This window comes from Silene latifolia, chromosome X (genome assembly GCF_048544455.1).
Source record: "Silene latifolia isolate original U9 population chromosome X, ASM4854445v1, whole genome shotgun sequence".
Taxonomy (NCBI): Eukaryota; Viridiplantae; Streptophyta; class Magnoliopsida; order Caryophyllales; family Caryophyllaceae; genus Silene; species Silene latifolia.
Genome location: NC_133537.1, coordinates 269,817,818 through 269,833,374, shown reverse-complemented (window position 1 = coordinate 269,833,374; position 15,557 = coordinate 269,817,818). Strand labels below are relative to the sequence as shown.

At 42.6% G+C, this 15,557-nt stretch overlaps 1 non-coding gene across 1 annotated transcript; it reads left to right on the top strand.

The window, feature by feature from the left end:
* The first annotated feature begins 1,732 nt into the window (after positions 1 to 1,732).
* LOC141624332 (small nucleolar RNA R71) lies at positions 1,733 to 1,839 on the top strand. The gene has a single exon (XR_012534138.1). It is a non-coding gene; the product is annotated as a small nucleolar RNA R71 (small nucleolar RNA).
* The last annotated feature ends 13,718 nt before the right edge of the window (positions 1,840 to 15,557 follow it).

Sequence of the window (15,557 nt, the reverse complement as noted above, 5' to 3'; positions counted from 1 at the left end):
TCATCTTTTCGGCTATAGTGATCAATCATGAAACATGGCTCATGCAAACGGGGAGCTCTCATGGTCTTGTCAAGATTAAAAGTTATGCTTTCATCTCCCACTTCTAGAGTGAGCTCTCCATGTTTCACATCAATCACCGCACCGGCGGTGTGTAGGAAAGGTCTTCCTAGGATAATTGGAATGTTGGAATCTTCCTCCATATCAACAATGACAAAGTCCACCAGGATGAAAAACTTCCCAATTCGCACGGGGACATCTTCCCATATCCCTAATGGTGTCTTCGTCGATCTATCGGCCATTTGAAGTGTGATGTTGGTGCATTTAAGCTCTCCCATTCCCAACCTTTTACTTACCGAGTACGGCATGACACTCACACTAGCCCCTAGATCACATAAGGCTTTGTTGATCGTCAGACGCCAATGGTACACGGTATTGAGAAGCTTCCCGGATCCTTTAACTTTGGAGGTGAACTCCCTTGAAGTATTGCACTACTCACCTTAGTGAAGGCGATAGTCTCAAGTTTCCGGATCGACTTCTTCTTTGTGAGGATATCTTTCATGTACTTTGCATAGGCCGGAACGTGGTTGATTAATTCCGTGAAAGGAATTGAGACTTCTAAATTTTTCACAATCTCCATGAACTTTCCAAGTTGATCGTCAAATTTGGGCTTGCTTGACGACTTGGAAAAGGAAGTCTAATCACAATGGGCTCCTTCTCTTTGGCCTTGTCTTCATTTTTCTTTGAACTTTCTTCTTTTGATGATTCTCCATCTTTGGAGTTTTGCACAATTTCTTCCTTTTCACTAGCTTCCACAACTTCATCCTCAACTTGCCTCTTCGGTGCTTCATACCTTGTACCACTTCTCAAGTGAATGGCACTAACCGTTTCATGTCTAGGGGGATTACTTTGAGGTGGTAATTGCCCCTTTTGTCTTTGTGAGCTTGAAGATGCTAGTTGAGTCAATTGTGTTTCCAACATCTTGGTGTGAGCTAGAATGTTGTTGATGGTGGTTTCTTTTGCTTGGCTATCTTTTTGCATTTGGGTGAAAAATTCTTGTTGATTCTTTTGCATTTGGAGGACCGCTTTTTGGACATCAAAGCCTTGGTCATTTTGGTGATTGTATGGATTTTGATTTTGGTAACCTTGGTTTTGATTGTAAAAGGGTCTTTGATTTTGGTTTCTCATGGGTGGTGGAGTGTATGTTGTTTGAGGGTTTTGAACATTTTGGCTCTTGTATGAGAGATTTGGATGGAACTTGGTGTTTTCATTGTAAAAAATTGAATAAGGGGTACCACTTTTGTAAGCTTGGAAAGCATTAACTTGTTCGGTTGTTCCCCTACACTCACTTGGGTCATGACCCAAAGTTCCACAATTCTCACATATCCCACTTGGGATTGATGAGGATGCCGTCATGGCATTGACATGATGCTTCGATGATTTTGAGTTTTCCTCAAGTCTAGCCATAGCTTGTTCAAACTTCAAGTTGATTGTGTCAATGTGAGCACTAAGTTGAGCACCCAATTGAGTAACGGAGTCCACTTCATACTTTCCTCCTCTAGTAGCCTTGCGAGGTCTACTATATTGTGAATTATGGACCGCCATTTCCTCAATCTTGTTCCATGTTTGATTGTCATCAACTTCGGTGAACATTCCATTTGATCCCATATTGAGAATGTTCCTAGAATCTTCATATAAACCATTCCAAAATTGTTGCACCAAAAACCATTCGCTAAGTCCATGGTGAGGACATGAGCGACAAATTCCTTTGAACCGCTCCCAAGCTTCATACAAAGACTCTTCATCCCTTTGCTTAAAACCCGTAATTTGAGCTCTTAGCATGTTGGTCTTTTCCGGTGGGTAGAATTTTTTGTAGAAAGCTAGAGCCAACTTCTTCCAAGAATCTATTCCAAGGGTGGCCTTATCAAGGCCCTTCAACCATTGCTTTGCGGTGCCGATTAAGGAAAAAGGAAATAAGACCCATCTAATTTGGTCTTGAGTCACGCCCGTTTGAGAGATAGCATCACAATAATCGCAAAAGGTTTCCATATGAGAATGAGGGTCCTCACTAGGCATTCCCCCGAATTGGCTCCTCTCAACTAGTTGGATGAAGGCGGACTTGGCAATAAAATTACCGGTGAGATGTTGCGGTGTAGGAGTACCATTTGGTAGATTCTCCTCGGTGGGTACGGAGTGTGACGAGAATTTTGGCATTGTAGGTGGATTTTGTAGGGTATTGTGTAATGGGTTTTCTTCTCCTTCTATTGCGAAAGGATTGACAAACTCACTAGTGGGTTGAACAACTTCACCAACACCTCTCAAATTCATCCTAACAAGTCTCCTATTATTCGTCAAGGTTCTTTCGATTTCACGGTCAAAAGGTAACAAATCACTTTGTAACCTTCTAGACATGCAAAATATCAAACAACTCAAAAACAATTAGAACAAACCTTGAGGATTTTTACTTCCTCAAGGCGAAGAAAGACACAACTAATAACAAAAAGGAAATCTAAATCAAACAAACACCGTCCCCGGCAACGGCGCCATTTTTGATCACATCCCGTTTAGTATTCACAAATAGATAGATGTGGTCGTTGGTCACGGTCGAATCAAAACACAATTTATAGCTTAACAAGCAACTCTACAATTAGTAAAGAGGCAAGTAAAGGTCGGATCCCAAGGGACGGGAGTTGAAATGAGATTTCTATTGTAACTAGTGGTGTCTAAGGGGTGTCATAAATTGGGTTGATGTAGAAGGTTACTAAACTAGAATAACAATGAAAATAAACAAGCAAGATGAATTAAAGGGGTGTAAACAATTAATTAAAGGCACTAGGGTGTCATGGGATCATAGGGGAATCATGGGATATAATCATACAAACATGTTCTCAAATTATAAGCAAGCAATTATTGTTGTGATGGATTGAGTTGGGTTATATCTTACAATCCTAGGAAAGTTTGGGTCCCGGAGCCGAATCGATTAGATTGTACAACACCTACAAGTCGACTTAATCTTCCCTACTCAACAACATGCATGGTCTAATGAGACTCGAGTTGGGTTATGTCTTACAAGTCTCATTGAAAAGATAGGAGATGATAGTAAATGCAAGGATTCATAGGCTTAGCATTTCATCAAATATAACATGTGCATGAGTTGAGATCAAAACAAGCAAGCAAATAAGATATGAAAGCATATTAATTTAAGCATGAATCATTCCCCATGTTGGTTTCCCCTAATCACCCATTAACCCTAGCTAAGAGACTACTCACTCATTATCATGTTGATCATGCTAGCAAGGTTGTCAATCATACTAACAATATGAAACATGATGAATAAATGAAAGTAATTAACAATAATTAAAAAGGGATTAAGAGATTATACCTACTAATGATTCCAATAATAAAGCAAGAATAATAGAAGTACTTGAATGCTAGATTGAGAGGTTGTCAATCTCCCAATAATAACCCAAATAATCTTCAATTACCCAAAATAAAGGATGAACAAAAGAGAGATTAAAGAACTAAAACTTGGATTAAAACTTGATTAATACTTGATTACAATATTGAAGAGAGATTTGATTGATATTAACTACACTAATTATTGATAAGAAGAACATGCTCCTCTAATTAGACTAATTGGGTATTTATAGTGAAAATTAGGGAGGATGCATTAGGGTTAACTAAGGGCTAAACGAGTAATTACACTTTTTAAGTAGAGCAAGGAGAAGCCGGTATTTTTGGAGAGAAGGGCTTCTCTTTTCGTAGCTTGAAGAAGACAACCCGCGCTGTGAAGGAATCCGGGCGGATTAGGGTCGGGACGGCCAGATTTGGTCGAAGGAATCCGAGCGGATTAAGGGAATCCGGGCGGATTGCGAGGGGAATCCGAGCGGATTCAGCTGGGGCGCTCGGATTGTGGCTAGGTGGGACGGGCGGATTGCGACAATCCGCTCGGATTGTCGATCGTGATACTTCTTCTTTTTCTTCCCTTTTCTTCATAAATTCCTTGGGGATTTCCTTGGGGACTCAAGGATCCTTTCTCAACATTGCTCTTCTACTATGATATGTACAAAGGCCTTCTAATCTTGTCTCTCCTTGATGCTTGGTCATTGAATTTGATCAATTTAGTCTTGATTTGCCATGAAAATGCAAGATTCTTACTCATTTCCTACCAAGGGATCAAAATCTCAAAGAATATGAAAAACAAAGAAGTAAAGATAAGAAATGACCCAAATAAGCACTAAAAAGCATGGAAACAAGGGTAATTCGGGGGCTAAATATGCGCCAATTATGGTCACATCAAATTACAAGTAAGACATTAATTAAATAATTAATTAAGTAAACAAGTTGGGAATTGGGCTTAGCTAATAGTACAATATTGGGCCGTGTGATATAATTGGGGGATGGGTTTTATAGGCTTAATAAATAAGTAATCGGATTTTGTATCGGGAATTAATAATAAATAAGATGGAAATAATAATTATATCAATAATTATCATAATAATAATGTTATGGCAATAATAAGATAATTGGTGAAAATTCTAGTTATGGTAAGATTAGTAATATATGATAATAATAATAATAATAATAATAATAATAATAATAATAATAATAATAATAATAATAATAATAACTACGCCACTGACCTGCGCCACTGCTCTCGTCGGACTCGTCGCTCGTCGGACTGTCGGTGGTTTCTTTTTGGTTAGGGCTTTGGTGTTGCGGGTTGTGTTGCGGGTTGGGAATCTCTTTTAGGGCAGCGGTTTTTCACGACTCACGGCCACCGTTCAGGGCCAACATCCACTCACATCGACTTTTAGACCTCACGTCGCCGGTCAGGGGTGGTTTTTGTTGGCTGTTCGTGCGGTGGTGCCGTATCGGGTTTCGTGTGGCGGCTGTTTTTCGTGGGTCACTGTCGCCTCCCTGCGATCGGTGTTCACCTGCGCCACCATCCTCTGGCCTTTAGACCTCAAGTCGGCGGTCAGTGTTGTGGTGGCTAACGGCCAGGCCCTCCGGTGAGTTGTCTTCTTCGCGTTAGGTGTTTTTTTTTTCCTGTTATTTTTCTTCTTCACGTTTTAGGGTTCCGGTTACTATCTTTATTGCTGCTGGTGGTTGCCTTCGTGTTCTCTGGTGCAGTGACCGGCCACTGCCTGCCGCCGCTGCCTTGTTGTGGCTGGGGTTTGTGGTGGGCTTTTCGGTTTGGTTGTGCCGTGTGCATAGGGTTACGGTTTGTGGTTGGTTGTTGACCATCACCGGTGTGGGTGGTGTGTCGGTGGTCAACTTGACCAGTGGTGCCTCTTGTTGCTCGGCGGTTGCTGTGTGGTGGTTTTCGTGCGGGTTTTGGTTTGGTGGCTATATTGGTTTTTTGTGCAGGTCGGGTGTGGGGTTTTGCTACTTCTTTCATGCCCGAGCTAGTGCGGTACCATTGTCCTTTTTCGAGTCTTCATGCATGTCGGGATGGTTTTGGTAAGGGCCTTACTAAGGCAGCTTGGCAGAAACATTTTCAAGACCGACATTGCCTGAATGGTGCGTTGGACCTTACGCGTCAGACTCTTACTGATAGTTTGACGGTTTATTCCAATGCCGAGAGTGTTTTGAGACGGATGGGGCTGCGGTTGTGTGGGGTGTGTTTTATGACTCGTACCACTCGTGCTAGATGTCGACATAGTCGGGTGATATTGTGCGAGCTCGGAGCGTGTTGATGGCCTCTACAGTTTTCACATTTATGGTATTCCGAGACCTATGGCTCCCTCTACTTCCGGTTTCTTCGTCTGATGATGGTGTTGAGCTTGTTCAATGGTCTATATCTTCCCTTGATCGTTTATTGTCTTTGGGCCTCCGCACCGTCAAATCTTTTCCTCCTAAGTGTCGTCTTGGGTTGGCTCGGGCTTTGAAAGGAGCTCGGATGATGTGGCCGATTCCCCTAGTGATCTCTCCCTGGGATTCGGTTGCTTGTTTTACCGCCGTGTGCGCTTAAGACATTCTCTCCTCGGAGTAATGTTGAGTGTAGGGACGGCAATACGGCGTCGTCGGGTCGAGGAGAGTATTGCTAGGGCTATCCTTGCTTGGGGGTTCCCTGGGGGAGGTTTGCACATTTTTGCGGGAGTGTTTTGATGAGGGTCCTTCTTTGTTTAGTGTGGAGGAGGATCTGGATTTGGGTGACCATAACCTCCGTCGGTGTCGGCGTAAGATTTACGATGGTCATTATATCGCTGCTTGTTCGGTGCTTTCTTCCTCCTGGGGTCGCCCCTACTCCGATGCCACTCTTGTGGCCTGCGTGAGAAGCATCCGGTTGCCCCACCCCCTTCTTTGCCTCCTTTGTCTGGGGATCATCACCATCTGGTTGCCTCTGAGTCAGTGGTTTTGGATATGATCCGGAGTTTCCCTCGTGGTACTTCTTGTGGGAGGGATGGTTTACGTGCCCAGCACCTTATGGATTGGTTGAGTGGCGCTGCTGTGGCTATTTCTGATGAGTTGGTCACTTCTATTACTAGGGTGGTTAATCTCTTTCTTGAGGGTCGGTGCCCTCTTGCTTTGGGAGAGTACATTGCCAGCGCCCCTCTCACGCCGCTTGTGAAGCCAGGTGGTGGGGTACGTCCTATTGCTGTTGGTACAGTCTGGAGACGGCTTGTCTCTAAGGTTGGTGCTTTTATGGTGGGTCCTTCTTTGTCCTCTTATTTTGCTGGTTTACAGTTTGGGGTGGGTGTGTCCGGTGGAGGAGAGGCTATCTTGCATGCCTTGAACCGGCTCATTGAGGCTCGGGGTGCTGAGGTGGGGCTTTCCATGTTACTGGTTGATTTCCAGAATGCTTTCAACCTTGTTGATCGTACGACCATGCTTGAGGAAGTCCGCCGACGTTGCCCTGTTCTCTCCCGTTGGGTGGAGTTTTGTTATTCCAGCCCTGCCCGTCTTTTTTATGGGGAGCATTGCTTGTGGTCTTGTCAGGGAGTCCAGCAGGGTGATCCTTTGGGACCGTTGCTTTTCGCGTTGGTTTTGCATCCCTTAGTATGCAAAATCCGGGACACTTTTGACCTCTCTATGCAGGCATGGTACTTGGATGATGGCACCATTGTGGGGGATACTTTGGAGGTGGGGAAGGTCTTGGATTTGATTATGGCGGATGGCCCCCGTTTTGGACTACACCTTAATGTCTCCAAGACGGAGGTCTTTTGGCCTGTTGAGGATCCTCAGAGTCGGCTCCCTGGGGTTTTCCCCCCCTCCATTGCTCGGCCCGCGAGGGGTGTTACAGTTTTGGGTGGACCTGTCAGTACTTGCCCTGGTTTTAGCAGTGAGGTTGTGGCGAGGAGAGTAACTAAGACCATTGAGCTAATGGACTTGGTTGCGAGGATTGAGGACCCGCAATGTGAGTTGCTTCTACTCCAAGCTTGTACTGGTATTTCTAAGCTCTATTTCTCCCTTCGTACTTGCTCCCCTAGTGTTTTTGGGTCCGTCCATCTTCCCTTTGATGCTGCTCTTCGTTCCAGCTTGGAACGCATCGTCACCGCGTCTGGCCCGGGTTTTGGGGATTGGCAGTGGCGCCTTGCTACTTTCCCTTTTCATCTTGGTGGTCTTGGTGTCTACGCAGCGGGGGATGTTTTACATTATGCCTTTATTGCGTCCCGTTTGCAGTCTGCTGATTTGCAGGCTAAACTCCTCGGACCCTCTGGTATTGTAGCTGCTGGCCCTGCTTTTGATGATGCCGCGAGAGGTTTTACTGCGACTACAGGCTCTGGTATCTTAGGTAACCCTAGTGAAATTGCTGCCCCCAAACTCATGAAGAAATTGGCAGACATTTATTTCGCGACGGTTCTTTCTTTGCCTCGGTCCTGTTTTCTCTTTGACACCTCGCCAGCTTGCTTTGTGGCAGTCTCAGCAGGGTTCCCACTCCTCTGATTGGTTGCGTGCGGTTCCTATCTCGGGGTTGGGTCAGACTATGAACGGGAGGACGTACCGTAGTGTGCTTGGGTATCGTCTGGGTGTTCCGTTATTCACGGTCTCTAGGCCCTGTCCAGCTTGCTCTCGGGACTTTACTGATGATGTTTTTGGGGACCACGCTGTTTCTTGTGCTGGTACTGTGGGCGTTAAACATCGGCATAACCTCGTCCGTGACACTCTTTTCGACATCTGTTATAGATCTGGTATTTCTGCGGGAAAGGAGGTTGATGTTGGTTTGGTTGACGGGCATGGGGGTTCTCTTCGTCCTGCGGATTTGCTGCTTTATTCTTGGGACAGGGGGCGTGATGTGTGCGTTCACTTGACCGGGTCCTCTCCTTTGACTCAGACTGGGATGACGAATTTTGTGCCTGGCCGGGTTGTTGCTGATGCTGCTCAGCGGAAGTGTGCTAAGTATGAGGATTTGTGTGTGGCAGCGGGTTATGGTTTCCTTCCTTTCTCTTTCTCATCACTTGGGGAGTTGGGTTCGGATGCTGTGGCCTTGCTCAAGCGGATCCAGAAATTCTCGGTATCTCAGGATGCGGGGGCTCGGGTGGCCGCTTACATTTTTACTAGACTTAGCTTTGCTGTTGCTAAGGGTGTGGGAGCCCAGCTTGTTTCTCGGCTCCCCACCAATTTCATGTAAACTTTTGTTTTTCTTTTAATGAAAGCTGCGCGCATCCTTCTATAATAAAAAAAAAAAAAAAAAATAATAATAATAATAATAATAATAATAATAATAATAATAATAATAATAATAATATAATTTATAATGGTAATTTCTATAATAATTAGAATAAGGTAATTAAAATAAGTTTCCTAATTGATCTCACATACTCTTTAATCCTACACTATAAATGCCTTATTAAATCTGAGAAATTAAGCACAAAATTAAAAAGGATGAGCTTTAGGAGAAGGAAAAAAGAAGGAATTAACAAAACCAATTAATCGACTCAAGGTAATATTTCAAACCATCTTATGTATACAGTTTAGCATATTATAACTGTAGGAATATCGGTATACTTCCTCTATAAATTTTAGGATTATAACGAAATTATAATAATGAAATTGCTAGTCATAAATGAAATTGCATAAACAAAATAGTATAGATTAAGAATCAACCTTTGGTCCTAGCAAATATGGCCTAAGAACAAATATCGAATTGATATTCTCCTAATTGTTGCACCCAAGATGCTATGAGAAATTCCCCTCAATTTGCTAGAATGAGATCCCTAATTTTCTTATGAATTTTAGGGTTTTTGTTTTTTTTTGTGTGATGAGTGAATTAGGTCAAGAAATGAGTGAGTAAAAATGATCTCCCTTTCCCTATTATAACCGAAATAGGAGAAGAAAAGGGGAGATATTTTTCTTCCTCTTTCTTTGTTTGACCGAGTGGAACAACAAATAAGGAGAGAAATTTCCTTATTTTTGGTTCACTTTACATTGTATAAAATGCGTATATTTTATCAATTGTCATTTATTTCGTCACGTAATTAATAATTCCACACACAACAGCTTGTAGTCGATTTATTAATACCGGTCTGTAATAATTTATTATGACAATCTCGTATAATATATACTTTAACTATAAATATCGCATATTTATAATTTGCTAATTAAATATAACCGATTGCGTTTAATTATAAATTAACATCTTAATTCGTTTAAGCTAACATTATATACATTAATTAAATATAACAGTTTATATTCAATTTACGAATTGACAGTTAATTCGTCTCAGCTAATATTTGTAGATACCTCATTTCTGCACCTCCCGCAAACCAACCGGTGATGATTGGGCCGCATGTTTGGTACGCGGAACGATTTGTGACAGTTCGTAAGTTTATCGTCAAGTGATTGCTCAAACACTGATGTCTACCTCTTAGTTGTCATCTACGCGCCGATACGGTCGTTTTGACAGTAATTAGAGTACATTTGGAGTCCGGACCTAAAACCGTCTTCATTTTCTGATAACCGTTAAATCCCGATTTCAGAATGTTCTGGAATGTTCCGGATATTTCTATTCCATATTTTTATAAATATTTCACAATCTTTATTCTTTGGTAAACAATTTCCCGTAATATTCATACAAAATATTAAGGAAAACCAAATTATTCCGTCCTTCCATAACTTAAACACGGAAATCTTTCTTCCGCAGGAGGAAACCACTTGGGAACAGACGCAAGCAGTCTGCGCGCCTCTTCCAAGAGACGCAATGACTGCTGCGCCTCTTCCCAGGTCCTTTTCTGCGTATTTTTCGTATTTTTTTTATATCTTTCCGAGATTCACTTCCAAAGTCTCTCCGAAACCCTATTCCTCCACGTGATTAGTATAAATAGGAGCCTTCGCTCCTCATATTTCTCACGCGAGTGTCCGCCCTTCTCTTCTCCCTTTGCATTCTGGACCTTTGTTCTTACTTTTTGGCGCCTACGTGCTTGAACATTCGACCACGTAAGCTCGGATCCTTCTGAGTACCAGCCTCGTTTGCATGACCGACCAATTTAACCAACTTCACATCAATCAACTTAATTAATCTAATCGTTTTTCCTCTTACGAGGGCACTTTCGTCTACATTCGAGTCGAGCATCACTAATCGATAACTTAGTTCTTCTCGTTTCGTCAAACATGTAAGTCTGAGGGTGTAAATCTCTCTTTTATTTATTGTTATTTACTTTTTGTATCATCATTAATGTAAGGTTTATGTCGAAAACACCTTTTAAAACCGATTTCTAAAACCGTGCTTCAAAACCCCTTTTTTTACGGATTTCCAGCAGACAGACCGTCAAGAAAGGACGCAGCAATTGCTGCGCCTCTTCGAAGGAGCGCAGTTCCTGTTGCGCCTCTTCGTGAGGCTGCCGCAGTTCCTGCTTCCTTTCTTCTTCCTTCGTCCTCTGTAATTCGTCAATCTTTGTTTGTTTTCGTTTGTTTTCTTTAATTCTTCGATACAATAGTCTAATAATCTCATGTATATTATTTATCACTCATTCACGTGTTTAATTTGTCATTAAATTCGACTTAAATCCCATAATAATCTCATATTTGCGGGTTTTCGTCATTAAATTCAACCCGGATTGTAGGGATTCGATTTGTTCATATCGGGTTTCTGGAATTCAATCTTTGATATATTTTTCTCTGTCTTTTGTTGTTTATTCGTCATTAATTTGTCATTAATTTGTCATATTTAACCTATTTAGTTCACCTATGTCACTAATCAATCGTTTATCCATATAAATAATCCGTTTGCATCCGTCTCATCCATGTTTTATTGCTTTTATGACCATCAATCGCATGTAAATAACCTGTTAATCACTTTGATCCGAGTAAATATATTAATCAAGCCTTAAAATCACCAATTAATGTTAACGATTTGCAGTTCCGGCTTCACAGCCACAACTCACCCTTGGAACAGACGCAGCAACTGCTGCGCCTCTTCCAGAGGGCGCAGTCCTGCTGCGCCTGCTCCAGGATGAGTTCTGTCTCTGAGCTTCCGTTGTTGCTTGACCTAGTTTAATTAGCTTACGTATAATTAACTATTAATCGTATTATCACCTACTGATGTGTTCGTTAATTCTTTCTTTTATTTCTTTTTCCCAAATTATCCGTTTTAAAGGTATTTTCGACATAAATCGCTAAACTATTTTCTTTATTGTAATTTTATTGTATTATTTATGAGTGCTAAATTAATTGTTAACCGACTTAGTTAATTCTCACATGTTAGGATTAATTTATTGGATGTTGCATTGCATGCATATAAGCTTCAACATATCGAGTATGAATAACTTCCCTAATCATTAGAAGAGGCCGCTATTGAGGCGGGCGGGATTAGGTGTTCGATCAAAAGAGCTTCCTAATACGTACCCTCACCCCTTACTCCAGATCTCTGTGAACATCCATGTTCATTGGCATCCACGAGAGTCATTCTAGACATAGAATGCTAAGGGTAATGATTGCTTAGTGTTCATGTCTCTACTTTGTGTCTTGACATGACACGAGGTATTCGAACGGTTCCAATTTCCCATAAAAATTGGTGGCGACTCCACAAAATGCAAACGCTTGTTCTCTCTCCCAAGCGCCCCCGTGGGCCCCGTTGTCCTCAGTTTGGCGACTCCGCTGGGGAAAATACACTTACGTGTAGCCAAGGGTGAAACTTGAACAAGGTTAGGGAATAATTTGTACAAGACAATTGTCGGTTTTCATAACTCGGTCTTCCTAGACCGTTTTATTCGGCCTTCCTAGGCCCAACCCAACCCATTCGATCAATCGTCCCGTCTAAACGGTCCTAATTCTTATTTGGGCCTAAGGATGGATAGCGATTGATGTCATCCATACCATGATGCTTACTCTTGTTTGTATCAAGGGCCTTCACTACTTGAGGAAATGGACTAGGAATCGGCCTTACTCTTGTTTGGTACGAGCCTCTCCATAGACTTCGGGTTTGATGGTTCGGTATGGAAACCCACCCTTTTAAACCAAAACCCTTTTAAATGCACTCAGCATCCCGTTATAATGCTTGTATAAATGCTTGTACCTTACGTGATCACCATTTCTAAACGAAACCATGATGATTTTTGTAAAAATCAAAACCCTTTTTTTAAATAAGAATTTCGAAAAAGGCCTTTGATTAGCGCAAAACCCAGTCAAAACTCTGTCCGTCTGTCGAGTCAAAATTCGGGCCCAAGCCCATTTCAAAAACTCACTTCGAGTCCACTCCTACAACTACACTATAGTTGACTAGGATACACATTTTCAAATCCTTGTCTTTTCTGCAAAACTCACTCAATACAAGTGGCACACACCCACTTCACGAGTCAAAACATTTCTTCTCTTAGCAAGTGTGTTAGAATGGTCGATCGTGTTTTGATTTGTCATCGATCTCTTATCCAGTTTTCAAGATGCCTGGAACCAGCGACGCGAACCTCAACCAACTTCAAGATGGTAATGATCGAATCCTAGCCGCGCTAGCCCAAATCCAAGTTACCCAAGACCAAGTGTATGACCGCCTTGACACCATCGAGGGCCGGATCTACGCCGTAGAGGGGAGGTTGCCTCCTCAAGAAAGTGAAATAGTAGGTGACTTCGCGGATGAATCCAAGGACGAAAATCCTCCCATGGGAATGACTGTAGCCGAGAAAAGGCTCCAATACTTAGAGGAGCAGTTGATGTACCTTAAAGGGGATGACATTTATAGGGAGAACAACCGCAAGTATGAGGCCGTCAATTCCAAATTGCCAACCAACTTCAATATGACGGATATCCCTAAATTCAAGGGGCACGAAAACCCTTTGAACCACATCTGTGCCTTCAAGGATTACATGTCTATCAAAGGCATCAAACCCGAGATGTTCTTAAGGATATTTCCTTCATCTCTTGACACCATCCCAAAGCAATGGTTCTACTCTTTAGAACACAAGAAGATCGCTACTTGGGAAGATGCCGCGATCGAGTTTGCTAAGCAATATGCGGATAATGCCGAAATCCAAGTTAACATGCGCACTCTAGAGGTTCTTACCCAAAATGACAAAGAAGGATTCACCGACTTCCTAAGTAGGTGGAGGAAGACTAGTACCCAACTAGTTGAACGCCCGGATGAGGCTACCCTTGTGGAGAAGTTCGTGGACAATCTCAAACCCATCTATGCCAATCATTTGAGATACCAAAACATCAAAACTTTCAAGGACTTAACCGTACTGGGAACAAGGATTGAAGATGACATCCGTAAAGGGCTCTTGTCCAAAACGGTAGGTCGAGGATATCAAGGCTCAACAAGCCATTCTTACGGCTCCACTAGCAAGGCTGATGAAGTTAACCTTCTTGAGCCATCCAAGAAAAGTACCCCACCAAGTAAATTCACAAATATTGGGGACACTTACTCCAACGCTCTTAACAGGTTAATGAAGCAAGGCAAACTCCAACCCATAGGACCTACTCCCGAACCTGAAAACAAATCCAAGTTCTGGGACGAGAACTCGTACTGTGAATACCACAGGGGCAAGGGGCATGACACAGAAAAATGCTACAAATTGAAAAATGTGCTTCAAGACATGATTGAAGATGGTCGACTATTAATACCGCCAGGGGGTAAACCCAACAACACTCAGAACCCTCTTGGGATTCTAGTGATTACAAGTGAAGAATCTACCTTAGATTGTTCACACCTCATTTCTCCAATTGAAGATGAGATCCATGCGATCGAGAGTGATGGATTCTACTCTACTATCTCTCCTACCATTTCCGACTTCATCACATGGGCAAGGAGTGTGGATAGACAAGTTTGGGAATTAGAAAATGTGGTGACAACTTTACATGATTCTAACGCAACACCCAAGGAGCATGTGCCACTAATCTTCTCTCAAAACACTACTATGCAAGAAATAGTCGTCGTGGTTAATAAACTAGTCGACCAAATCACGCAATTAGAAGACGAAATCATGAGAATGAGGGAACTAGCTACAATCAATGGAGTTTGGGCCGATGACGACGAGGACGAGTATCTCATTGAAAACTCCCTAGTCAAAGAAATACTCCAAAATGGAGAAGACCAAGATGTGGACCACCTAACTCGTTCGGGGCGTCCATATCAAAGCACTACTCAAAATGGCCCAACCAACGTTGTCACGCCAAATGATAACGAAGATGACTCCACTGATCACTTGCTCAAGCAATTACAAAAGACAAAGGCTGATCTTTCAGTCTGGCAATTGGTAGCAAGCTCATTCCCACATCGCCAAGCTTTACTGCAAGCTTTAGCCAAGCTAAATGTAGCACATAACTCCACACCCGACGATGTAGTCAACTTGGTCTTCCGAGAATTACCAAAGCTAAGTAATCCTATTACTTTCTCAGACGAAGATTTGCCACCCTTTGGCGCTAGTCACAACTTGGCTCTTTACATCACCGTCATTTGCTTAAAGAAGAATGTGCCAATGACCTTGGTAGATGATGGCTCCGCGGTCAACGTCATACCCCTCAAAACGGCATACAAACTAGGCATGAAAGTGTCGGATTGGACCCCTACCAATCAAGGTGTTCGTGCATATGATGGTACACGACGAAAGGTAGTAGGACTCGTTAACCTAACCATAGCCACAGGGCCAATTGAGCGAAAGGTTAACTTCCAAATAGTGGACATTAAAGCTTCCTTCAACATACTTCTAGGAAGACCTTGGATTCACGCTTCCAAAGCGGTGACATCCACCCTTCATCAAAAGATCAAGATCCCACTAAATGGCAAAGTGGTGACGATCACTTCGTCACCCATCAAGGCAATAATCGAAAAGAAGTCGAACAATCAAGTCCTTGCAGATCCAGTATATAAACTTGGGGGCTTCCAAAGCATAAGTGTCATAGAAAGCGAATTGGCACCCTTATACTATGATCCCTACTCCAACTTAGTGGTCAACCACATACTCAATTCCCAGGGATACTTCCCTGGAATGCCTTTAAACCCCATCCGAAGGAACACCTTCGCACCATACAAGGAAGGCAACTAAAAAAGGATACCACTTGGACTAGGGTACAAACCCACTAAAGAGGAAGTTCTCGAGATGCTCGCTCAAGTTCAAAACCGTAAGTACGTAGGAGTCCAAATGCGACCCTATCTCCCTACCCTAAATGGGTACTTCGTTAAGGAA